The 27556-nt window shown below is 39.1% G+C and overlaps 1 long non-coding RNA gene across 2 annotated transcripts in view; it reads left to right on the top strand.

Annotated features, from left to right (window-relative positions):
- Positions 1 to 13658, top strand: part of LOC119247403 (uncharacterized) — a 40712-nt gene extending 27054 nt beyond the window's left edge. For both annotated transcript variants that reach the window (XR_008552159.1, XR_005125740.2), the window contains 3 exons: positions 3252 to 3462; positions 11776 to 11937; positions 12036 to 13658. This is a non-coding gene — a long non-coding RNA (uncharacterized LOC119247403). The remainder of the gene's footprint in view (positions 1 to 3251; positions 3463 to 11775; positions 11938 to 12035) is intronic.
- Positions 13659 to 27556: the final 13898 nt, after the last annotated feature.

The following is a 27556-nucleotide window of genomic DNA, read 5'->3' as shown; positions in this document are numbered from 1 at the left end:
TTTAGCTATCCCACAGTTTCTTTATCTGCAGAATGTCATCTTGGTTGATTAGTTTATGGTTAGTTTATTAGTTTAGTTAGAGTTTGATGCAGGAAAATCCTGGGGATGAACAAGTTGTGCTCATAGAAACACAGCAATGTTACCTATGACTCAACATAAATATGTTTAATTACTTTGGAGCAGGAGAAGAGATGATTGGAGCATGACTTTTACAAATTATTTTTCATTGGGTAGGATGAGTAATGGAAATGTGCCATTATCTTATTTAAGCAATAGTTTACCAGGTGTTGAACTTTCCAGATAACAGGAAGGACTGACTTATCTGTGGGTGCAATGCTTGGTGCTTAGTCATTGCAGGCACTGGATGAAGGGGAACACTAGAAGCTAATAATATAATTAGAACTGAAGGCAATGTGCCTCAGTCATTATTATCAACTACTTTTACTTTTCCATCATATGTCTCAGTCTTTATCCTTGAAGGGTTTATATCTGAATGAATAATGCTATTTTATTGACTTACTTTTCCAATCATTGAGAATATTTGGAAAATACTAATTATTTTTGGTGATGAGGGATTTTTCACATTATGTTTTATCAAGGAAATATTTTTGTCATAGTAAACTTTTATGACTTTGACTATTGTGGTTGATCATACATAAAGCAGATGAAGAAAAGTCTGCTAACTGAATTTTTAAAACAACAAATAAAGTTGATGTGAAAGTTTTATTTTTGTTCTATCAAGCTCTAGCAGATGTTAATGTTTGAAAGTGGGAACTTTGGGAAGAATGATTTGGGGACATTGAAAAAAACAGAGAAAAGACAGGCCTGAACATTCCCTGCTATTCACCTCCAATGGTTTTAAAGTTTTTAAAAAGGCTGTAGAACAAATACATCTGTACATCAAGAGCATTAAAACGAGGCCCTGTAAGAAGCTGACCTATCCATAAGGTGAAAAATCAATAGAGATTCCTATTCTTTTTGGACTGCAAAAAAGAGAATTTCTGTATAACTGGAGAAGCATCTTATGTACTTATTGATTTGTGTAATAGTCCAGAGGACCCATTCTCAGAGGGCATAAAGTCAATCAAAATGCTTTCAAATCCTTAAAGCTAAAAAGACGCTAATTTTTTATTTCTCTCCTGGGGTGCGTCTTTCCAAACATTTTCTTTCTTAACTTGGCTATAGTGGGCAAAAACCTCAGTCTCATTAGGTACCAGTAGATTAAAAAAAAAAAGGTATGGATTAAAAGGCATCAGATAATGCCTGGCTCAGAATATAAGGTCTATGGAATGAGTTTAAACAGCAAAGAAGAGCATAGGACCATTACTCCATGTTCAAAAAATTGAAGGTTATCTTTTCCTGGAAATATAACTGTTGATGTAAAAGCAGGTATTAGGTAATAAAGGCTAGGTTCCAGGCCTTTGCTCCACAGAAAGAATAAAGTGACATAAACCAAGTTTAATTTTGACATCTGTAAAATTCAGTATTTTGTAATGAATGTTTCCTTTCCCCTTTTCTATGCCAGGAGACCAAAACACTATGCTAGTTAAGTAATTAGAGTCAATTCAAAGTTCGAAGTTGAAAACAAATTGAAATAATCAAATGGTATTATTGGCAAAGGACTCGCTCAGTGTTCCCAACAGTGTGCTGACAATCAGTACAAATACTAAATAGGAAAAAGACTGAAATAACTTAGATGGGTTGAAATTTGGGGACATGACTGCCCAGATATGACTGGGTTTTGATGATCCAAAATGGCGCATATTCAGGGAATTCACCTGATAGTACAGGGAATTGTCAGATGATTTAAGATGTGCTAAGTACACCTTTACTTCCTTTGAGCCTCATAAAATATTTATGAGACTCTATCAGTTGTTGTAAAGTTAAGTTGAAAGACCTGATCTTGATTTCATGAGATAAAATATTTCTGTAGCGTCTTTGTATTCTTTGCCTTATTATTTCCAGTTCACTTTTTACTATCACCTTCATCACCCCATCCACCTTGGATCCAGAGCAAAACACACCTGTTTTGTGGCATCTCTCCTTAACATATGTCTTTAGATCATACATGTATCCAATGCATGTAAAGTTGCAGTGGGAAAACAAAATTCCAGAATCCCCAATTTGTGGATTTTCATTAAGCCATTGAGAAAGGTGAATTGAGGTACCTTTATTGAGCACCTACAATATTCCAGGTAGTTTACCTACATAACCTTTAATTGTCACAAACCCCCAGAAAGTTGACAACACTATCACTTTTGTAAAAGGGGAAAGAGGAATTATGTTTTCTGAACTTTGCCAAGCTTGCCCTGATCAGATTTTTAAATGGTCAACCTCCAAAGACTGTATTCTTCCTGTCACACTATAATATACTATTTTCCTACTTGAGAGGCTGTACCACTTTGAGATATAAAAAGAATCAATAGTGGGGGACTGTCTGGTGGCTCAGGGTGTTACGACACAGCAATATGAAGCTATCCACAGCCACTGCAGCACGAGTTCGATCTCCAGCCAGGGAGGTGACCCACATGGTGCAGCAGACCTCTCCTGTCTTACCCGCTGCTCCCCTCACAGTGTATTTCAGTCAGTCTGCCTGTTCTGCTCCCCACTCTGTCTCTGGTGAATCCTCTCACCCCCTTCCCACATCTCTGGCCTGTACCCCAGCTCTTGTATGCATAAATAAATAAATCTTCTAAAAAAAGAATCAATGGTGTTCGTGATTTGTTGTTAATAAACATTAAACCATATCTCACTTTTCAACTGAGGCTGAAAACTCAGCCTGTCAGTAACTGAGTTACCTACTAAGTTCAGCACTTTTTATGCCATCAAGGGAAAGATAGAAAAGTAGCTAAAGCAGGGAGAAAAAATAAGGAAAAAAGAATATTACATCTGTGTACTTGGTGGTGGCTCTTAGTGGAAGTAAAAGGAAGATATTTCTAATTTTTTGTTAGTGTTTAAGAGAGAAAAGGGTGGCATAAGCAAAGGAAAGACTATTAGTGGGGTGACAGTGAGCAAAGGAGAGTTGTTTTGGGGCCTATTTCTCCATTTCCATGGGTATTCCACTCTTCACTGAATAAGAATATTCTGTAGGTTTCAGGCTGGGGTTGTCATGCAAGGAGTGTACATTAACTTCATATTTTCTCATAACTTTCTTTTGGGGATAGGCATTTTGGTTTTCTGCTGTTTATTATTTCAAAGGCATCTATATGCTAATGTGTTTTATGCTAATTATTTTCATGTTTCCCCCTTAGGTTATGCTTCATATCACCCACCAGGGAGGATCATCTCTCATGAAAACTTTCAAATTTGATTTTGAAAATTATTCAGAAAAATTTAAGTCTTGCTATCTCCCAATGTAGAAAAGAATATGCTCTGGAGATTCCTGTAATTCAAAGAAAATGGACTGAGATAACAACATTTGGGTTGTCATGCTATCAAAATCCTCTTGAGAAGGATGGCCAGGTACACAAAGCATTTAGCATTGTGACATTGAAATGTTGGAAGAATAATTAAAATAAAATTCTAATAATGCATTTTTAGAAATTGCTAAATGCCTGCATTTGATCCAGGAAGGAGAAAGAAAAGGTTGTTTTCACCCTCTACAGCACCAGAGATGTGTTAACTACTCCAATTGCTATAAATACTGTATTTTAATTGTATGTCATCATTCCTCCTTAACATCATTTCTAGAAAGTTAATTCTAATGATACTAATGCCTGAAGCTGAGTTTGTGCTTACAGAAAGAATCAGGTAAAAGAAGAATTTCATATAATAAGCTAGCTTGATGTTTCATCAAGGTTTCTTATTACAGAGTTTTTAATGAAATTGTAATTAGTTTTGAGAGTAGGTTGCAGTTTTTTAAAAACCATAGAAATTAACCAATTAACCTGTCTTAAAAATATCTTTTCAGGCAGCTTCTTTGGAAGATAACCAAGGTTTAAATGCTGATTTCTTTGCATGAGATATTAAACTAGAGGGTATTTGGGGGAGGATATTTTACACTTCTCCTTTGGTTAGGGATTGACTCCTTTCATTCCCAAGACCTTTAGGGGTACAGTGAAGGCCCTCACTTCACAGTCCTCTGTATTCTTCTCTCCCTGCTCCGTGCTTAAGAAAAGCAAGAAATAAGAAGTTTTCTGGACTCATCCTCCAGGATGAGTTCCTTTTGTGTGCCTGCCTCCTCTTTTTTTTACTCCCCTCTCCACCTCTCAAGAGCAGTATCACATTTTATTTTTATTTTTTAACATGCTTTCACGTTTAGACTTCCATAGTGACTTCATTCTGTGAGAAGGGCAGTCCAGCAATTCTGCTATGACTCCTTTTGGCGCATTTGAATTCCTCTTGAACTCCACGACAACTTTTCAGCAGGAGTGCTCCCTTTCAGGCTTGGGAGAAAGGTCTCTTCTGAAAGGGGGCCTCACAAATGAAGTAGCCTAGACAGACAAGGCTCAGAGTGAGCTCACCAGAGACAGGCACCTGGAGAGTGTGTACTGGGAAGGCCAACCAGCTTTGCATCCTTTACCATCCTAACCTCTATACAAGTAGGAAGGCTCCTGGCTGGGTATACATTTGGTAAATTGGCTAGGAAAGAAATGATTATCCATTACAGATAAACTAATCATTTTGTCAAAGCCTGGTTATGTTTGGTAGATTCTTTTGAAATAAAAAAAAAAAAACCCTGCAATAATTTATGTGCTAGACCTTTGTGACCCATCTTATTTTCTTTCCGTTCATACCTACTTGCTCTGATGATAACAGAATAGCCATCCATTTTCCCTTTGGAAGTTGTGTTTGGGGAGGGATTCATTGAACGAACACATTAGATCTCAATGCAGCCCCAGTTAAGAAACTTTCTCTTGTTGCTCTGTTCTGATCGTGATTCAAAGATAATTCAAATAGAAAAGCAATTTGTGTGCAATTAGACTCCAATATTTATTAGGTGTAGGTGAACCATGCAATCCGATTAAGAAGGCCGCTGTGAGTGTATCATTCTCTTCATGCACTAAATTCCACGAGGACAGCAATAATGTCTGTCAACAATTCTCAGCCCATAGTTCTAGAAGGTGACTGCAGTTTGCGGGCTTTCAGCAAATGTTCAGGGGGCATGAAATTTGGTTCAGCAGAGCTCCAGAAATGCTGTGTGATCGGGGAGGAGTGGCCCTCCTGGGTCTCATCATGCCCATGGAGTGTGCTTAATTAAATGCACAGCTTTGTAATAATAGGGACTAGAGTCAGGTTAGCCTGGATTTGAGTTTCACATCAGTACCTACTAGTTTTCTGAATGAAACAAGTTCCTTGGCTCCCTAAGCCTCATTCTCCCCCAGGGTAATATGAGAGGTAATATCACGTCTATGTTATTTAAGTTGGTTGTGAAGATTAATTGAGATGCTATGTTCACTAGGCCCCACACCTAATAAATACCCAATTGGTGGCCGCTACTTCCATTGTCCTTTTTATCTTCACTAGTAACAGTTCTTACAAGATTGTTATTATCATTAATGGTTGTGTGAATGCTTCAAATGTTTTCCTTATGGAGAAATTTAGAGATGTGTCTTAGGTAGTCTTTCTGCTTGTAAAATGCCTATGAAGTGAAGATGTGGAAAAGCTTGAGTTTTAACTGTGATTCACTGGAGACTATACATCACAAAGTTTCAGTAAACGATTTTTTTGTTATTAAACCAAAGACGTGACACAAGAACACTTTAAAGAAAAAAATCACCAAAGTATTTTGTTGTATGTAAGTAATGCCAAATATTCAAGAAAGGAAAATAAAGGTCAACTTCAACTTAGATATTTTTACCCCCACTGCCAAGAATTTTGCTTTCTAGATAATGAGCTGGCTTTTCATTTTTCTTTTGGTTTCACTCAAAGCAGGAATTTAGAAAACCTAAATAAGGGACCAGGAAAAAAACTAATTATAGTAAAGTAAAAATCAAAATCAACAAGCAACTATAAACCAGAGACATACTATGGTGGGGGGCGGGGAGAAAAGGGAGTAGGATCAAAACAAGGGGGGGTAGGAATTGAATGGGGGCTATAACCAAGATGAAAATGCATACATTGTGAAAAATGAAAAATGATGTAAAAAATATATAAAATTTTAAAAATTTTTAAAAAGAAAAGAAAAGCCACTTGGTGATTGTCTCCTTGTGTGGCGGGCCACGATGGCCTTTTTTTGTTAATTACAAGGGTCCACCTCCAGGATCTCATGAGATGTGGTATGGATCAGAATGAAGGGGTTCTATGGGAAAAGTCATCTCGCTGGTTGAAAGTCTGTGTCAACTGCCAGCAATTTTCATGGAGCCAAGAGCACCATAGGAAAGCATGCAGGCTCGAGGTCATTAAAAAGTTTCAGCCTTGCTGCTAAACAAGAGAAGAGTAAATAGTCTTGTGTTTGCCTCCAGAGCACATGGCTCCTCACTGAAAAGTCAGATGTTAATTAAACCTTTGCAGGGTTAGACTGGATCATGCCATTCTGTATGGAAAAGTCAGCTTTGACTTTTAATCGCGTGCCAAATTTTTTTTTAAAAAAATAGTCACAAAATGCATTTTCCAACAAAGGTTCTTATTGTGCACAAAACTCACTTAAAGTAAAAAGAGAAATCCCCTTCCTTTGTGTTTGGAATGGCTTTAACCACAGTGGCGCCTTTATTAAAACAGTTATCTTGAGTGTATATTTCTATGTTTCATTTAATTTCTATGTTTCATTTAATTTTCATCTTCTGCTATGGATTTCCCTTTTTTCATGAAGCTGCCCCTAAAGGAAATGCTGACAATATATTAACATCCAGACCCCAGTGTATTTTATGGTGTTTCATTTTAAATAGTCACCCTTGGATTCAAGTGCAGCATCGCTTACATTTCACAATGCATTGCTCACAGCAGAAGTTAAACAAATAGCAATTAGAAGAAAATAGTCTTACTAGAATTATAGCAGTACTTTCTTAGATTCATTTCCATCTGTCATTCTTCTGTGAAGTTGGTGTAAATTGTTCTCACATGGCCAAGATTTGGGATTATTCACAGTCACAAGTTAGAGAACAAAATAAGAGAGATTTTCATTTATAAGATTGCCTTTCTCTTATCTATTGGTCTTGCCTCCCAGACTGTCTGTCTGTCTCTAGAAAGCAAAGTCAATAAAAATGATTAGAGCTGGCATCTCACAAATGTACACCCTTAAACCATGAAGCAGTAATGCTGTGCAGGAAATATTTTTCTGACCTTTTCAAATTGCATCCAACTGTCTCGGGAATTTCTCAGTGACTAGAGGTAATAAGGTTCAATCCATTTTACTGGCTGACTTCAAATTTAGTTCCTCCGAATCTCTAACTTATCTATTCTTTGCATCTTGGTGCTGGCATCCATTCAGCACAGAAATCCATGCATCTAATCTCTTTTCACCTTCTCAGGTTTTGCTAAAGGATCACACTGTGGAATCTACAACCGTGACAACTCTCCATTTATTGCCATTTCAAAAATAAAATCTTAGCACGGGGAGGTTAGTGGGTATGTTGTCTTTTGAGAAACCCTTGTTGAATTTAATTAGCTTTTAGATTTCATCTCTGTCTTACATCTCAGTTTTTACCTATGTGATTTATGCCTCAGTAATCCTCATTATAGAAAACTTTTTCAACTTAACTCTGCCATCGGCTCGCTGTAGAATATTAAAGAGGCAAAAAAATATGTGAATTTCCTTTGTGTTAAATGGATTTTGATTTTTCTTCTGTGAGTCCAAATGCAGTGGACACCCCCCTCCACATACACACACATACACACACAGGGAGGAAGTCATCCAAGTGTGACGTGCCAAAAGGCAGCTGGGCGGCCCCAGCCTGCACCGTGTTCCCTGAAGGAGAACAGAAAACAGAAGCTGGGAACACATTTCTTGACCTCGAGAAAGTGTTTGATGTCAGGAAGCCTTGACAGGGAGTTAAAAAGCTTGTCTTACTTTTCATATTTGAGCACATCCATGCTAAATGTGGTTCTGGGGAGATATCAATGTTGCCTCATGTGTAAGACTCCCTGAATTCTGCACATTCTCAGTTTTTCAGTCTCGGCTTTGTGCCGCCTTCTGCAGAGGTGATCAGAAACTCAGCTGGGCGTTCCCCTGGTCAGTGGAGCTTGGCGTCTCTTTGTGGAGTCACCAGGAGGAGGAAATCTGTTTGAAGTTTTGCCCTTCTGAGAATTTGTATTTGCTTGTATGATAATTATCAAGTTTGATCATCTTGATATTTGACTCTACAAATGAGATCATTTCAATCAACTATATTCAGGGGGACGGGAGCATTAACAGAATTTTTTATTCTTTTTTTTTCCTTAAACTCAGTGTACTTTTGCCAAAGTTTGTCTTCAGAATATAGCTTGTGTTTTCCATTTTAATAAACAAAAAATAATGGCGTTGGTCAAAGTTAAAGGAAATACACAAAGGATGTTTAAGAATATGAAGGTTATTTTGATGTTGCTGTTTTCATCAGAAGTTCATTCCTTCTTCATAGTAGAACCGTACTCCAGGTTTGCCCCCTTATGACTTGGGCATGGTTAGCTGGTATTTTCTTAGATAGAGAAGCATTTTGGCAATTTTGCAAAATCAACTTTGCTCAGAACGCACAATGCATAGTAGTGTTGTATCACTAGCTGGGAAGCGTGAAAACTTTCAAGGTGTGTATATGCCTGCACATATGCATGCACCCAGGTAGAGGTGGACGGATTAACTTAAATCTGGGCAACAACCCCCAAATCCAATGCATTCTAATTTCTCCCTGGGGATGGGCGAGTCAGAAACTTGGCTCTACCTATCAGCTCTTTCAGAACAGAGTCTTACTTAGCCAATGGGCTCTGGTTATGACGTACTTCATGTCTCTTCCATGTCTAAGATGTTCCACCTTTCTTGCCCTTTAGGATCTGGAGGTAGAGTTTGGTGAAAGAAAGGAATGAGGCACAGCCAGAGTCCATTTGTAATGAGTTATTTTGTTTGTGGGTGTTCTTAGAGTCTGGGGGCTGGTAGAGAGCAACTTCCAGGTACAGAGGCACAAGAGGAATGAGCTGCTGAATTAGCAGTGCGGTGACTGCTAATAGTTGCTCCATATTGGGTAACTGCTATTCACCAGGTGTATGTGTCCTAGATAATTCATGTAACCTCACTTAATCTGCACAGGACCCCATTAAGATAGGCATGATATCCTCAATTTACAGTGGCGCTCAAGAAGCTAAAAATGAAGGCGCTTGTTTGTGGCAGGACATTTTGTGAAGAGAATTATTTTTATATGAAAAGGAAGTAATAGTACATTTGTTGTATTCGGTGGATTTTTGATATTTCTTCCTCTTATTTCTCCTCCATCATTGCTCTTCCTTTCTTCCTTTGCTTCTCCTTCTTTTCATTTCTCAAAGGGAGAATGAAATGTCCAGTTGTGACAGTGCTGGGCCACCATGTTTTCTGAAACAAGCAGCCACTCTTCTCACCCATCATTACAGAGTTGTTTTCAGTATAGCTCCTTATTTCATTGTCTTTGTAGTTTTAAAAAGGCCAAAAATTCTGGCAGGTGGCTCAGATTATCTTCACCTAAAGTCATTTTTACTACCCTAAATAATAAAACAGGTGAAAGAAGGTGACAATTATATGCTGTCCTCTCAAGCTCACATTCAACCCTGCCTGCTCTGTCTGCTGTCTGTGTTAACAGTTTACCAGAGGGGAGGAATGGATGGATCCAGGCAAGTAGATGTTCAGAGGTATCTTTGCAGATAACCCAGTAACACCTATTCTATAGAGTGTTTCTAAATCAGGCTATCTAGGAAATTAAGTGACTTCAAATATACACCTAAGATCTTTTTACTTCTTCTGTTTGCCTTCGCATGTCAGTATTACAAAACTAAAAATTCTCAGTTGCCAAAACAGGCTTGTTATGGTTGGCCTGAGCTCAATGGGGATATCGATGCATAAGGATTCAATTTCACTCTTATAGAGATGCCTAATACACTTCAATTTGTTTCTCAGGGAAGGACTTGGTTATTTATTCCAGGGAAACAGGTCTTCTTGCTTTGCCACAGCATCACTTAGTCTCTGAGGTCAAGGCCAGCAACCTGACGGGGCCTCATTTGTTCCCAGGCATATCAGAAGACAGAAAATTGATTCAAATCTAAGCAGAGTAGTAGACTCCCAAAGCTCTGTCACCACAGTGCGCTGTAAGCATAGCTCTTCCTAGAATGGGTGTTCTAAAAATTTGGTCTGCAGCTCACTGGCAATAAATATCCACCTTTTAAAAATTTCCAATGTAACTACACTGGAAAGTCAGCATGGCTAGAAGGTAAGAAGATTTCCAGGTCTCCCTCTCGCTTTCTTACATTCCTTAAGTCCGAGGGTCTCTTGAATCTGTGTGTGATTCCACTGCAGCATCTCCCAGGAAAGTCTTTAGGTTTTGCACAAAACCCATTCGATTTCCACGATTGCCCTTATTGGAAACAAATTCAAAACAATATAAACAAACAAGAATCAATTGTTCTGAAACTGCCACACACAGTTCATCCTCAGCAACCTGCTTTCCAATACTGCTGAAGGCAGAGAAATGACAGCCTCGGCTTTAAATCTGTAGATCTCATCGTGGGCACCTGCCTGTGCGTCTGTGATGTGCTGGCAATCTCCACTTACTGTCAGGGCTGCAGCAGTATTTATTTTTCCTTAATTGGAACCCCGCTGATACCCTGTGGGATTTCCTCTCCTCGGCCAAGCAATATATCCATAAGACGTGGAGCATAACCACCGTGGTCTATTGTAATATTATAGTCAGAAATATCAACATTGGGATCAGAATTAAACCAACACCTGGGCTAATGTTGTTTCTAGACTGCCTTTTGAACAGAACACCATTTTTCTCCTTGTTTGTCTTTGGAGTTAAAGCGATGTCAGCAGAAATTCAAATTGAATATGCTTGATCACAGGACTTCTCTTGTGTTTTAATTCTTCACTGCATTGCTTTGTGAAGTGAGAGGATGACAGATAAAATGACCACTCAGACCCACAGTGAACAGATAAACCCCGAGCACAGGAGGTTTGTCACGTGATATAGAAATGTTACTGCTTTGTTATATCTTCTTCCTTTTTAGATAAATAAATCCAGTGAGATCAACTTTATGAAAATGCCTGGAAAGTCTTAATTTTCCAAAAATTAAGTTAATTAAAATGAAATTAATAAGTAAAGCCCCTCTGTCTTAACTCGTAGTGCTGCCCAAGCAGGATTCGTTGTCTTGGACATCAGAGGCCCACCTTATTGTCTTTATTTATGGTTCCAGCATTTGCATTTACTTCTCCCTCGTGCTATTTTTGTTTTTGTCATTGGAGTTCATGAAGACTTAATCATCAGTTCTCTAATTTTCCAGAAAAAAAAAAAATGTTGATTTATTGAACTGGCTGCAGAAAATGAAGAAGAAGATCAATCTGACATTGTAGGTTAATAGCAGGGAACAAAACACATTCATAATTAGAAGAGAAAAGGACTTTCCTTGTTCATTCCAGTTTATAATAAAAAGCCCCTCGCCAAAGTGTCTTAGAAAATAATGCATTCAGACTGAGTCGAATTACCGCCTAGCAGATTCTATTTATCTGTAGCTTAAAAAGCAGCTGCGTTTTTGTAAAAAGCAATGAATGTGGCAGTCCTACTTAAAGGTAGAAGAAAAAGAACACCCCTTGTTTTGTAATAAGGGGATTTTCAATTTAAAAGAGAGAGCGAGCCTGTTGTGTGAAGTAGGGTTATTACATTCACTGTATTCTATCTCACCCACCAGGAGGCTAATAATGAAGGGCCGGGAAGGAGGCCAGTGCTACCAGGGTTATCTCAAAGCCTCAGATGCTGGATAAGTCGAAGGAGGCAGAATCGCTTTGGGATGACATTCAGAAAGGCTGGAGTGATTATTTGAAAGAGAAAAGCCTCCTTATTCTTTTCCAAGGTAAACAGTTCATTTCATCTGTCAGTTGCATGTTTCAGCATAAAAATATGTTTATATAAAGGTATCGATGAAGTTTGCCTTTAAAAATATCATTTTAGGTGTGTGAATATGCCCCGGCCTGTCCCTCCACTGATGAATTATTAGCAACCTGCCTTAGACAAAGGCTGCACTCGGAGCCCCACCACACCTAAAACCAGGCTTTGAAGGATCTGCCAAGCTCACTTTTAATCATGGAAAGAAATTACCCACATGGAGTCAGCAGAAAATGAGAAAGTGGAGCTCGTGCTGCGAATAATTCCAGCAAGTGCCAAGGGGCTAGTTGAGGAATGACTTCATGAGGTGAATATCTTTAGCTTGTACTTAGGGTTTGGTTAGCGTATAATCATTTTCTCTTTTAGGGGCGATGACTATCACCAGTGGATTTTGTAAGGAAAGAGTGCTCCGAGCATTTGTCAGGCTGTTGACAGATTTAATATCACTCTCGTCCTTGTTGTTATTTACTATGACTAATTTTACATTTGCAAATATGCAAAACTCCATTTAGGCGGAAAGCCTCTCCGAGCCAGTGACTCTTAAGCGCTGTATGTATTTATGTGCATCGCTGCTGTGAGTGCATGTCCGGTTATTTCTGTCTCTGTGTACGTATGTGCCCTCGTTCTTGTCTTCTCTCTGTCGTGCACGTAGGTTGGGAGGCTGGACCAACCAATGGGTTCTCAGATGTGGTCCAAGGCTTTCATTTGATTTTTGGACCAGGAAAAAAGGAACGTGTCACATCATGATTAATGGTCAATCTGAATTTCCAATTCATATGAAAGGAGAAGCAGGAGGAGGCAATAACCCGGTGATGAGACTAACCTTTTCCCTTTGGGGAGAGCATGATTCAAATTAAACATCACTTTCAGTGTGAAATTAGTTTGAAGGCCTTTTTTTTTTTTTCCTTGGTTCCTGGTTTAACTCCTTGATGGCTGCCCTTTCAGAGAGGACCTCTGTGCCTGAGTCTATTCCAGACAGCCCAAGAGCCAGCGTCCCTTTTTTTTTTTTTGCATTTTTCTAAAGATCAGGTCCTCAAAACCAAGAAAAGGGAATATTGTACCTCTTTCGAAGCTTCGTGATTCACAAGATCACATTCTCCTTAGTTTGTGCACCTAACGAGTGTCTCAAATAAATAATATCTTCTTTAAGGATAATTTTGCCAGGGAGGGGGGAGAGGAGAGCGAGGTATTCTTTCAAAGGACATTCTGAGTGCTTGTGCTTTGTGTCACTTTCTGCTGATTGAGGGAGCGCCAGAGGAAGAAAAGCAACAAAACAAATCCCAAGTTTTCTTTTGATTCTCTAGGTTTCTCTATGTGACTCATCTATAGGTCACAGGATCCCCATGCCAACATGCAGAAACATTGCTGTCAGGCAAACTCATGCCTGGACACTTTGAAACTGCCCTCAGCACTTACTGGCTAAAGGACTCAGGCCCAAATTTGTAGAAAGAGCCCCTACTCGTGAAACACTAGCTGCTTGTCCATGCGCATATCCTGGATGCCATAGTTAGAACACATCACGATTTCACCATGAGGTTGAGCTGACTTTTGAAGTTTGATGGCGCATATTGCAAGGCACATATTGAAAAACTGAAGGGACGTGTTTATTCTTCCAGTGTGTTTTCAAAAGGAAAATGCTAGAGCACTTTAATTCCTTCCTGAAAGGATGGAGAGGTGTGGTGGAGGAGGTGAGCCAGCTGGGGTGGGTGGGGTGGAGGAGGTGAGCCAGCTGGGGTGGAGGTAGAGGTGAAGTGGGGGAGGTGGAAGGTGGAGGAAGATGAGCAGCTGTGTTTATTTTAATACATATCATTTAACCCTCACCTAAAAACAAATTGGAGAGGTTTGGGAGTGCATTAATCTGGACCCAATTAGCATGTCTTTCTCCTTCAAAAGTGCAACCTGAGATTAATGAATATAAACTAGAGTTTCAGATGCAGTGCTTAAATCATTTGCATGTTTCATGCATGATAATTGAATTTATGTATGCACTTCCTTTCATTTAACTATTTCCAGTATCCTCCCTGTGATTCGCATAAACCAAGACTTCATTTTAGTAACCTCTAGATGGAAATAGACCTTACTCCTAATGAGAAACTAAAGTTCTTGGTTTTTGTTTTTTTGTTTTTAATTTCAATTTGAATACTGCAGTATTTTTTTTTCCATTAAAGCAGAGGGCAGGGCTGAAGAGTCTGGGATGGTGTTTCAGGAGTTGGTCAATAGGCACTCCAAGTTTATTTTTTAAAGGCCAGGAAATCCATGGGAACTTAACCACATGGAGTTTTCAGTGGTCCCGTAGAATTAGGTTTCAGTGTGGCCACTTTTAAGTGTATTAATACTTCCAAGAACAATGTCACTTCAGTGTAGCATAAAGAATGTTCTTGGACTCTGGACCATTGGTTTCTTAGATCACTGAGGGATTTAGGGCACAGTCTGTTTCTGGCATAGTTAGATAAGTGCTTCTGTGCATGGGGAGTGGGGATGGTGTCAGCCTCCAGGAATGTCTGTCAATGAGCAGTTAACACTCATGGTCCCTCAGCTTGCTCCAGGGTTGTCTTCTTCTTTTTCCTTTCTTTAATGATATTTAAGTGTAAATGCTTAGTGGTGACAGTGCAAGCAGGTCTTAAGGTCCCTCTCCCTACCTGCTCCAAAATGAAATGCCTAAAAAGTTGGCAGTGGGCATTTAAGAAAGCTTCCTGGGCAAGAAGTTGAGGCAAGAGGCTTGAAATAATTCCCCTGGTTTCAGTTTGTATCAATGATCTGTCTGTCTTCTGTCTTTCCTCATGTGTTTCCAAGTCCAATGTCAAAGTGATGAGCTTTTCTCCAGGAGTTTTCCCCAGTGTCCTTTGTTATTGGTGACTTCACTGGTTGAGTGTTGCTGAGTGTCTCCTGCTCTTGTTTCCTGGTCTTCGTAGCCAAGAATGTCGTTGCAGGATAAAATCTTGTTAATTTGTGATGTCACAATTTAAGTGTGCTTCCTGTCACTTATGTGTAGTTTAAAATGTTTCTTAATGTAGCATGAAATGATTGGTTAGCTTTGAAATGGTTGTGAAGTCATGTGAAGAAAATAAGTTTTGCATCCGACCGAGATAAATTCACTCTAGTGCTTTATGGCTTTTTATTCCTATGTGATAGTAATAAAGTCTCATGTAGGGATGGAAGCCATGAAATACATTGTGAAAAATCATCAACTAAGAAGGGGCCATCAGTATAGAAAACATTAGCCTGTGGAGCTGTGAACATGATGGAGAAATAATTTAGTGTATAGCTGTGCTACCTACTTGGTGTTTCTTTGGGTTTCTTTATCCTTAGATTTTGACAGCTAAGGAATCTAGGTTACAAGAGTTGATTCATCTTCGTAATCATGAATTTACATGCACATTTGGATTTGCACATTTCTGTTTATCATGCATTTTCCTCTGTTTTCTATGAATGAACATGTTCTGGGGGATTCTTATTAGCCCTCCCTTCTGGTAGGTGGCATTCAGCCCTCTTAGACTTTCTTTCTCCTTGTGGTCTTTCTTCTAAAACAAAGAAGAAATAATCCCATCAGACTTGCCCTCTTGGAAACGTGGTCCAGATTGCTCTACTCCCAAGCTCCAAATGTCCATTGGATGGGCTGCATCAGCCCTGCCCCAGATTCCTAAGTCCACCAAGAGTTGTTTCCCACTTAAAGTGCAGCGTGACAGCTAAATACCAGGTGCCAGAGCAAAGGAGGGCTTCGAGTGGAGTTGGGTTCTAGTCTCTCTGACACTTGAGCTGCTTGACCTGGGGCAAGTCATCTAAATTCTGCGAAGTCTGTGAATCTTTTTAGCTTTCGAATGAATAGGAGAAATACACCTTGCAAAGATGTCGTAAAGATGAAAGAAGCAATGCATACAGTGTGGAACAAAATATTTAGCATGTTAAAGCTCACAAAATATCAGCTTTTCTCCCTTCCTCTCCTTCTTTCCATTTCCTACTACTCTCCCTTCAGATATTAGCCTCAACACAGCACGTTTGAGAAAGAAAAGATATTTCCAGAATGCCTAGCTGCACCTCCTCTTCATAGGTGGCTCAAATGTCTAGGGTGGATCAATAGTTTAATTTTCTTGCTTGAACTGTTTTTTAATGTTGACAATTCACCTGTATTCACTTTTACTGTTTTCTGTATATTTTTACTGCAACTGTTTTAATACTGAATATTGACTTATACTTATTTTTACTGGCTTCCTGTACTTTTTTCAATGAGAATTCTAATAAAAATTATTTTTGTTATCTTTTGCCTCTCCATTTCCTCCACACAATGGGATTTTTGGTTGGTGCTCTGAGACTGTCCTGGCTGCCCCAGTAAGATAAATGATGCCTTTTGCTTAGAAACTTCCCACTGGTGGTGCCAAAAGAACTCTATCCTCTCTGCATTTGCATATCAATGTGCTTGGGGAAATTCATCAATTTAGTTGTAACTTTGATGCTAGTTCAACTTTTACACATATAGGCATTATAATTTGACCTTGTCACTAAAGTCTGTAGGATTAGAAAAAGGACTTTGCAAATATACAACTGCTGAAACTTTAAAAAATTACCAGATGTTCATTTATTTGCTATAAAAAATAGAAAATAGTGGGAAAATGTCACATAATATTTGTATCCAGAGTTCTTTCAGTAAAACTGAGTTTGTTCTTTAACTCCCATGCTTATTCCTCTATATCAAATCCTAATAATTTTGCAGATATATAGCAGGTATTCAAATATTTATGGATAACTAAACAGGAAAGGAGGGAGAGAGGTGACAGGATAAAAGAATAATATTTCATATAACCAGAAGGAAGGAAGGAAGGAAGGAGATGGGGAATAAAGAAGTAATATGTCCTATAACTATAAAATTCTGTTACACAGGGCCTCCCTGGTGGTGCAGTGGTTGAGTGCTGGGCTGTGAAGCTGCCCGCAGCCTCTGCAGCACCGGTTCGATCCCCGGCCACCGGTGAGGGTCCCACATGGTGCGCAGACCTCTCCTGCCATGCCCACTGCTCCCCTCAGCAGTGTACTTCATCAATCTGCCTGTTCTGTTCCCCACTCTGGCTCTGGTGAATCCTCTCACTCTCCTGTGCTTCTGACTGTACCCAATGCTTGTGTAAATAAATAAATAATCTTAAAAAAAAATTTTTTTACACGGTTAGGAAGTAGGGTGGGCACACATGTACAGTTAAAGGTCTGCCTCCAGAGTGAGGAATGTTTCAGTTGTAGCAGAGTAGATACTTCTAGACCATCCAAGATAAAATATGGCATGAATGGCATCAACTAAATTATGATAAGGATCTAGAACAAAGTTCCCTAGAATCGGAGAAAGGCACATGTCAAAATTTAAAATATCAGCCCAAATTCCATAGGCAAGAGTCAAGGATTTAAAAATTAATATATCAAAAAACTCATGAAAAGCACAAGTAAGTGGTTCTTGAAGATTCCTCCAGTATACAAAGTATTCTACTCTGGAGAACATATTTATTTCTAAATGTCATCACAAGTACCATTAGAAGCAGATAGTAGTCTTGAATGGACATACTGGCTTAGATTAATTAATTGCTACTGAGTCTTTGTGGGCTGAATTAACTATTACCCATGTGGAATAGGATAAACTGAGCTGACAGTATGCCTGTAATTTCAAGAATGGCCATGTGTTTGCCCAGTTTCTCTCTGCCTTTGCTGTGTGGTTATATTTAAACTCTAATACTTGTTATCAGTATGAGGCAACTTGTACAGAAGTGTTATTTCAAGGAGGGCTTAATGTCTCCAGCTCTGGACTTTGACTCTGTCACCAGACATTGGTCTTTTCATTGTTATTAGTTAACAGTAAATCTCACAGTATGTTCTCATGTAAAGTCATATAAATGCGTTGGCCAGTGATACAGAATGCTACAATTAAAAGTGACGTCACTCAGCAAATGAATGAGAACATCTCTGTCTTATCAGTGGTCATGGCAAAAGCAGGAGACAGGGCCTCCCCGGTAGCGCAGCCGTTGAGCGCTGGGTTGCGAAGCTGCCCGCAGCCTCTGCAGCGCTTGCTCGATCCCCGGCTGCTCCCCGGCCACTGGAGGAGGGTCCCACATGGCGCGCAGACCTCTCCTGCCGCCCGCTGCTCCCTTCAGCAGTGTACTTCGGTCCTTCTGCCTGCTCTGCTCCCCGCTCTGGCTCTGGTGAATTCTCTCACCCTCCCGTGCTTCTGACTGTACCCAGTGCATGTATAAATAAATAAATAAATAAATAAACAAATGAATAAATCTTTAAAAAAAAAAAAAAAGCAGGAGACATAAGCATCAGAAAAGAATGAGAATATGAATATGGGACAGACCACTCCTTCTCATTTTGTTTCTCTTCCAAGGCCTCATCAGAAGTTTCACTTGATTGGAGGTTTTACCAAAAATTTAACTTAATAATTAGGATACGGGCCTCCCCTGGTGGTGCAGTGGTTGAGCGCTGGGCTGCGAAGCTGCCCGCAGCTTCTGCAGCACCAGTTCAATCCCCGGCCTCTGGTGAGAGTCCCACATGGCACGACAGACCTCTCCTGCTGTGCCCACTGCCCACCTCAGCAGTGTGTTTCGTCAGTCTGCTTGTTCTGTTCCCTGCTCTGGCTCTGATGAATTCTCTCACCCTCCCACACTTCTGACTGTACCCAGTGCTTGCATAAATAAATAAATAAATAAATAAATCTTTAAAAAAAAATTAGGATACAATTTATGGGATCTGGGTTTGGGCAGCTTTAGAAAAGCTACACTTTGTCCTACACATTCAAATCCCAAAATGGCGCTGTGTAATTGTGAGATCTCCTAAGAAAGTGAAATAAAGAGTTCAGAGTTCTCTTATTCTTTGGTTGATCTCAGGCACTCCGAGTCCATGGATCAAATAGAAAAGCCTACTATTTTTCAGTTACAATTTGCATCTTGTGAAATTTGAACCTCTCACTTGTATTTGTGTGATTGGAGATGGGTTCTTGTTGGCCCAACAATCACTTGCCTACCTTTCTTGCCAAAATCACTCATGCTTGCATATATTACACAGCTTATGGGAGGGACCATCTGTAGCTCTAGATCAGAGTGGGGTCTGCCCAGGAAAGCAGAGCCTCAAACCTCAGTGAGTATGAAATAACATGACCCTTTTGGTCATGAGCTTCGGATTTTCCATCTAAACCAGTTTTTGGAATCAGATCTTCTAAGAGTAGCTAGTCCACAAAGAGCTATTCCCGCCCCTGTTCTTATAGATTGAACTATACTTGGACTTGAAATGCTAATTTCAGAGTCAAAGGGCAGAGGAATGGGGTTTGAGAAAAGTCTCTCCTAATTCTACAGGATGACCTTCTAGCCTTTCTTATGAGATGCCCCAAATCCATTAACACTAGGCCTCCTTATCTTTCTTTCATCTTTAGTCTTTCAGATGAATATAAAATAAAGTAGTTGGCTTAAGATGATAAGATTAGGCCTCAGAGTTCATTCTTTCCTTCCATTCACTTTTCTCTTTCATGTTTAATTGGGCGTTAAGAAAGAAACTTTCTAGTCAAGAGATTAAATATATTCTAGGAACATGTCTTAGCAGGAACACATAAGCAACTTATTGATTACATAAAATAGGTTACATGAGGGTTCAATAAATATTGATGACTTAATTTCTTCTTTAATTAAATTCAAAGTCCTTACAGTGACTCACAAGACCCCACTTGGCCTGTACTAGTTCCCTCTCTCCAACTTCAACGCCTACCCCTAGGTTAGTTCAGTCTTGCCAACTTTGTGGTATTCTATAAATATAGCAAGTGTGCTTTCATTTAAGTGTCTTTGAAATTTCCATTTCCTCTACTAGAATACTCTCCCTAATATTTAAATAAATCACCCTCTCTTAACCTCAAGTCTCTACTGCCAATGAGAACTGCTATGACAGTTCTCAAACTTCCTATAACAAGAAGTCCCCTCTACTGCCAGCTTCCTATCACCTAAGAGATTCATTCTCTTTAGATTACACTTTTTGTCGTCTGATCCACTACAAACTTGCATGCTCTTTAAAAATTCATTTATTGATTATCTTTCTTCATTAGAACATAAACTCCAGGAGGTCAAGTGACAGATTTGTCTCTTTTGTTCACTGATTTATTCCCCAGAGTCTAGAATCATGTCTGTCCATAACAAGCATTCAAATATTTATTCAATAAAGTAACATTTATCTGGCTCTCCTGGCATCTACATGTCAAGATATTTGTATTTTATAGCAATGGAATCACTTGTATCTCTCACCCTTTGAATTACCCATGCTTGAAGCATTATCTCTTTGTAAGATAGAAAGCTTTGCTTTTCATTTTTCCCTCTTATAAGTAATCCTGTAATGTGCATCTTTTCCATCAACTTTTATCCCAATTCTTCCTTAGGATGAATTCTTAGTTGTAGAATTACTGAATCAGAAATTAATGGACATTTTTATGCCCATTACCAATTTATTTTGCAGGCATATTTTATCAGTTCACAGTCTTAGCAGAAGACAAATGTCAGAAAGTTTTGCTTGACTTTTTTTTATTGGTATCATGCTATTTTTACAAAGTTAACCAGTTTCCTTTTTTCCCTTGGTTCTTTTGTTTTATTCTTCTGGAGAGTGTCAAATTGTGCTATTTTTGTTTACATTTTCAACTTAGATCTACATGTCTAGGATGAAAGAAATTATTTTAGAAATAGAAGGAAGTCAGCAATTATATTTTTCAATTTCCCAGATCTAAATCTGAGTCAATGGCATTCCAAGTCAGACTACTAGTAGCAAAGCATGGCTAGGAATGAAGTTCTCAAGTCTCCTGACTCTTAATTTAGGCACCTAAAAAATAATTTAAGATCATGAGTCAGCTAATAGGAATCAGAGTACACCATGGTAATGCTTAGCTATCTGTGTCTAGGTGTTCCTTGTTAAACATAATGTCAAAATGTCCACAAGAGCCTCTTGATATTGAGGCATTAGTTACAGTTGAGGTGTGTAGGATAACACTTACGTTAACTAGCTATTCCACCTGCCATGTTAACTTGTCCCCAAATCTTTTGTTCACCTTGGCCTCTCTTGTACAGTCTGGCTCCTTCACATTTATCCTCTTTCTGAATTTCATAAATTTATAAGAGAGCTAAGAAACTTGCATTTCTTTGAATACAAGTAAAACAATTAGACAACTGATCTTATTAAAGAGAACAGTCTTATGATTCTCTGCAGCTAACACAAAATTGTCATTTGGAGACTTTGCAGGAATGACTATTTAACCAGCATGTATATTTATGAAAAGCAATATGCCTTTGAAGACATCTATCTTAATAGAAACACACACACATAATCTCCCATTTGTCTGTAGAGAAATGGACATGAATAAAAAGCTTGCAATTATATTTTAACTTTATGTTGAAATCCTCAAAACTCGTCCTATATTTTTCCCTCACATTTACATGCCTTCATAAAAATTCTTTTCAGAAAAGATGTTCTTACCTTACTCGTGAATTGAGCTGTTATGAGATGCCATAGCTGTAGGTTGAATAGTGGTTAACATTCATGATAAACAAGAACAGTAAACAAAGCTCTGTTTATTTTCAGAGAGATCTTGAAGGATCAATCAATTGATAGCTTAAATAAGATATTGTGTCTTGAAAAAAGTAAGATGACTATGCATCTTAACTGGAGTGACTATTCTAAATATAGGCAATCTAAAATTCCCATCTGATTGTGGACAATACACTATTATTTACTGATAGACATTAATGTCGCTAAAGAAAATGTTTGTTTTACATTTGTTTACATTTTCAACTTTGATTCTAGATCAAATTATTTTAGAAATAGAAGGACACTCCAATTGTTGGGAGAACTCTAAAGGGAGCACAGATGAATGGATTTAGATGATTGCCATAGTCATATGGGGTAGATGTATATATGTGGGTGTTTTTGTTTTTCAGGGGCACAAATTTACTTAAATTCTAGGGCAATAAGTTGTGAGGCTCATCTGAAAGAGACTTGTCTTTCCACAAATCACATCCTGATTTCATAAATGTTATATGTATTTAATGACTTGTTTCCTTTAAGGATTGAGCCTGTTCAATATAGCAGTAGGCTAGTGGCCCGCTATCATTCCCTACTCCACTTCTTTCTACCCCTTGTTGCTAAGCTTTTGATATAATTCTTATGAAAGATCAAAAAAAAAAATGTTAGGAAAGGCAAGGAAGCACATTTCAGGGCAAAATGTGTTCTTAGTGCTTGAGCAGGAAGCTTCTGCCTCTTAAGAGGGAGGTGAAGTGTCCAGGGTCACTGGGCCTCTGATGGAGTGATTTCCAGACCTCCCCGACCTCCTTGTATAGAGAGTACAGTCAAGGAAGGCCTGTATTCCAATCTATTAGGGCAGGTGATGTTAAGAATTAAGGATAATGAAAGAGTAGATATTTTGAAAAGATTCAATCAACCTTTTGCAATCTTCAGGAGATTTTGATGACAGAATACAGAGCACGTTGTCCTCTGATGACTAGTAAACATGACAGTAGACTTATAGCGAGAGGACCTGTCTCTGTTCCTGGCAGCTGTATGATCATGAGAAGTTGATTCACTCTACTGGAGCCCAAATCCCCCATCTATAATCTGGGGGTCATGCTCATCTTTCTCATTTCTGGTGGTTTTGAGGCTCAGCTAAAGTCAACACATCTAGAGTGTAATTAGGTTTTAAATAGACACAAGAGAACAAAAATGTAATTTTACTTGAAGTTAATGTGCAGATTTTAAGTTCATTCTGTGGTTCATGTCCCATTCCCTGTGCCAGGAACTGGGATGCCACCAAATTCAAGGTAGGCCCAGTGCTGAGCCAGGACTATTGGCATGGGGCAGGAGCCGGGGGTGGGGGAGAAATGGACCAAGTGGTCAGGGTGGAATTAGCATTATGGAAAGAGATGCCCAGGACTCACTGGCTATATGGAGGCACGCCTTTGGAGGATTAGAGAAAGTCCCCATACAGAAGTGATAGGCAGTTCTGAATTCAAAGATGGGAGCTCACAACCTCATAAATATTCTAGAACTGTGGTCCATTGAGTGGCTACTCTCCAATTCTCTGATTTCTACACTTTAAGGATTCAGCGTTATACCTTCTACAGACTGGATCTCCAGTCTCAAAGTGCAACCAGATGCAGCTCTTTAAATTCAAGTCTGACAAATCAACTTCCTCTTCTTAAACTCTTTAAAGCATTTTCCAGCACTGTAGAATGAAGGTCAAAGTCACTGTGCCTTCCAAGGTTCTAGAGAATCTGGATCCACTTTTCTATGCCTGTTGTTCCACATACTCCATTCACCTTAGTGTCCCTCTGTCCTTCAAATATGTTTGTTCCTCCCAGCTTTTTATACGCATGGCTGCCTCTCTCTGGAAGGCTCCTCAAGCTCCCCACTCCACTTCACATTCTAGTTGGCATCTATTCAACCTTCAGACATCCCTCCTCCCACATGTCACATGCCAGGGTTCCTAGTTTAGACCAGGTTCATCTGTCACATGTTCACACCGACATGTTTCTTTCTTTCAGAAAATTTGACTCAGTTTGTAATTAATTATTCATTGTGTGATTAATGAGTATTTTTATTCCCAAATATAACTTAGTCTCCATGAAAGAAAGGACTGTTTGTCATTATTTTTCCCTTGCACTTACCAGAGAACCTATTACATAAAAGAAACTCAACCTTTGTTGAATAATTGAATAAATGTTTTTTTCCTCATGGGTCAAGTTATCAGAATATTTCATGTTCCTTTTCAAAAACCTCAAGTCCCCTCCAAACCTTGATCTACTATATTCCAGGAAAAATTTGAAGATTATAATTGCATTTTTGGCTAAAACATAGCAAGACTTCCTTTTTAATAGATGTGGTTTCCCTATAAAGTGAGTTTCATTAAAGCAGAAGTTGAAAGAATTTGTGTAAACATCCTCAAATCGAGTATACAAGAAGATTCAAACAGGAATGCAGCTGCAATTAATTTGAAACCTAAATTGTATTTCTGCATCAACAAAGTTATAGAAAAATGAGTCATTAGGTAATTGCTATTGTGACATAGATTCATTCTATAGTTGAAGTACTTTGCACAGCTGTAGTCTCAAGCCACCATGAGGCTGGCCACATTCTTTAATTTTCTGATTGATTAAATGGATTATTTGACATTTTGGCAGATCATAGAAATTGCTGAATAACAAAGACTCCTTTCATTCCTCATTATTTGCTGTCTTTGAGCTGAATGCAAATTCTTTAGCAACAAAGGTATGATGTTTCCTTTTCTATAATTTTATTTCAGTGTTGTATTTTCATGGATAATGGTAGCTGTTTCTCCTTAAAATTTTCATATTATTCACTTATATAGCATTCTCTCTAATTAAAATGTTATGCATAATAAGATGTGAACTTCACATCACATCCAGACTTTTTTATTCTTGTCATTTGTATAGGGGATTACGTATTATTATATTCTTGTCATTGAAACAGGAATGAAAACACCCCTCATTGATGATGGAAAATTTCTCTGGCTGCCAGTGCATCCTTAGGGAGACTCAGTATTTCCAGGTGGCTGGTTAAATGATAGTTTGGACAGGGTTTCCATTGAATAGACTGGCCAGAGGAGGGCTTTTTGGTTCCAAGCTCATTTTCTCTAGTCTATTCAGTTAGTACTGATTATGTAATATTGCATAGTTTTCCCTCATCCACTGGGACCCACGCAGTTTACAACCTTCCTCCAACTTCAGACTATGTAAAGTTCCTCGGGGTAGCCTTTCTCATCAGATTCTCATGCTTCATCATGGAGAGAAGTTATTTTTGTATCACTGGTCACCCAGAAAGGCTACTGTCCCAAACATTCACTGAGTTACTTTTAAGTGGTAGTAGCCACACTAGGCATTAGACACTGAAAAAATACTGACTTCTCTTTAGCACAAGTTACTCAGACCAAGTGGAGAAAATAATTATGGTGTAGTATAATCACTGATGTATTGGAGGATTTAACCATTCCCTACACAGACTTGGCTAACAGGTAGGCTTGTCGGGGAAGTAACAGCTCCACTGAGATTTGAAGGATAAGTAGGAGGAAACCCAGAGAAGAGGGTGGGGTGGGAGAGGTAAAGCACTCGGAGCGAAGCAGCAGCATATGTTAAACCTTGGAAACTTCCTCCACTAGGACAAGATTTAAGACAGGCCATCGATTCTGAGCACAGACTATAATAGGGGTAGCTAAAAAAAATGTGACAAATAAGCTCTATTTTATCTGTGTATACAACAGAGAGACACTTAAGATTCTGAGCCTGGGAGGACAATGATCAGCTTTGCATCTCAGGAAGATCTGTCTGGTTGAAGGGGTGGAAGGAAAAGATAAGATGGAGGCTGGAGGATCATGAAGAGGTTGAAGCAATAATCCAGGAAGGAATTTATCAGAACCCAGGCTTCTATGGTAGCAATAGAAATAGAGACAACAGGGGACAGATTAGAAAGCTGTTAAGGAGGAATATGAGGCAGAAGTTTGCAACCATTGAAGGCAGGCAGGGAAGGAGGAGCCAAGTTGAAGCCAATGCTCAGTGCCTGGGCTCTCTGGAGCTCCTGCGTGGATGGCGTGACTTTCTATGAGGTAACACATGCTTCCTGTCGGCAGTGCTAATTAAAACTTGCTGGACACACTCCTGCATTGTGGAAATTTAAGCAGAGGAATCCACAGCATTCCTAGCTGGAAGCTTTCCTGTCATGCAAGAGATTAGAGTCAGTGGACTTTTACCTTCATGAGGAGACTCAGTAAAGGAGCCCTTTCTGCTCCTGTGCTGCCCTCCCCCAAACTTAACTCTTACAGGATCGAGCAGGCCATGCTGCCATTGTCCCTTTTCTTAAATGCCTTCCTCATAGACTGTGAGTGCTATTGGAGCAGGAACCATGTCTTACAAGTCACGACTCAGACTTTCATGGCTTCATCATGTCCATAGTATGGACAGGCTGCCAGCTTCCAGCACGCATCACACATGCGTAGAGCCTGGCATGCAGGCGACCCTCAATGAATGTTTGATGAATTGAATTCATCCTACTTAATAATTTAGTTGGCTACTATTCAAAGATTTCCACTCTACTGTAAGGAACTCTGAGTGTAAATTCTTTGCTGACAGGCTGCTTAGATTAGCTTTTCTACTCATGTGGTCTGAGGGCTAATAGCCTTGGCATCACCTGGAAGTTTGTTAGAAATACAGACTCTCAGGCCCCACATGACCTACTAAATCAGAATCTGTGTGTAAACCCCAGAATGAGTAGTGGATATGCGATGACTTTCCTCTTCACTCACCATCACCACTAAATTCCACTCATGAAGGAGCAAGCTTTTCTCCTCTCTTGTTTTATTAATCTCTTACTAATTTGGATCAGGCTGCATTTTAGTAATACTCAATGTAGACAGTAATAATGTCTGTGGTTTTCCCAGGATAATAGCAATTAATTGTTGACGTATGCAATCAATTAAAATGTGTTCAAATCCCAACTCTGTCACTGATTAGTCACAGCTGCTTTATGGCATTTTCTGAACACTCATTTTCTTGCCAGTAAACTGGGGAGAATAATCATACCGTCTTCAGAGGTTATCCTGAGAAATGAGTGAGGTATAAGTGTAACTCAGTCACTGACATGCACTCACTAAATTTACCTACAATAATTCCATTTATGAAAATCATGTTCAATTTTATTCAATAGTCCCCACTGACTGTGGCACATAACACATGTATCATGCAGAATGCAAAGATTTGTACCTATGTCTAGTAAAGATGAAGTAACAACTGGATAATCTGTTGGACTAAAAAGGTAACATCCATGCAGGACCACAAGCATGGCCTGTTGCTATAGGTTAGTGGTTCTCAGCATGGCATTTATAAAATATTGATGACAGACCCCCAGAAATTTGGATCAAATTGATCTAGACATCTGGTCTGCTGTGGGTTTTTTTTTTTAGATTTTATTTTTATTTATTTTATGCATACGAGAACTGAGATGTAGGCCAGAATTGGGGGGTGAGAGGATTTACCAGAGACAGAGTGGGGAGCAGAACAGGCAGACCTACTGAAATTCACTGCTGAGGGGAGCAGCAGGTGAGACAGGAGAGGTCTGATGTGCCATGTGGGTCAGTTCCCTGGCTGGGGATCGAACTCATGCTGCAATGGCTGGCGATAGCTCTATAGTGCTGAGACTTAACCCCTGCGCCACTACAGAGGTCCCACATCTGGTGTTTTTTAAATCTTCCCTGGATGGTTCTATGAGTAGCCATTTTCAGGTCACACATATAAGAAATCCAGTGAAGAAATTATTTATGGATGAAATTCCTGAAGGCTTCATGTGGAAAGGGTTATCTTGCAGAAGAAATACAATAATTTTTAAAAAATTAAGCATCATACTTTTTATTAAGAAAAATTGAAATGGTAGAGACAGTCAAAAAATTTAGCCGAAGTCCCACCTCCAAATGCCATCATTATTTTAACACAATGCCTTTATTTCTATGTAGGATCCTTTTGTCCCAACATGTGCATATTTGTCATACTAAATCATAACTTCAATAGAAACATGTTGTAAGCCACAAATTCAAGCCC

The sequence above is a fragment of the Talpa occidentalis genome, unplaced genomic scaffold (genome assembly GCF_014898055.3).
Source record: "Talpa occidentalis isolate TD23 unplaced genomic scaffold, MPIMG_talOcc4v2.1 talOcc4.16, whole genome shotgun sequence".
In the NCBI taxonomy this organism is placed as follows: Eukaryota; Metazoa; Chordata; class Mammalia; order Eulipotyphla; family Talpidae; genus Talpa; species Talpa occidentalis.
Note: the sequence above shows the minus strand (reverse complement) of the source record. Positions and strands in the feature narration are given on the sequence as shown.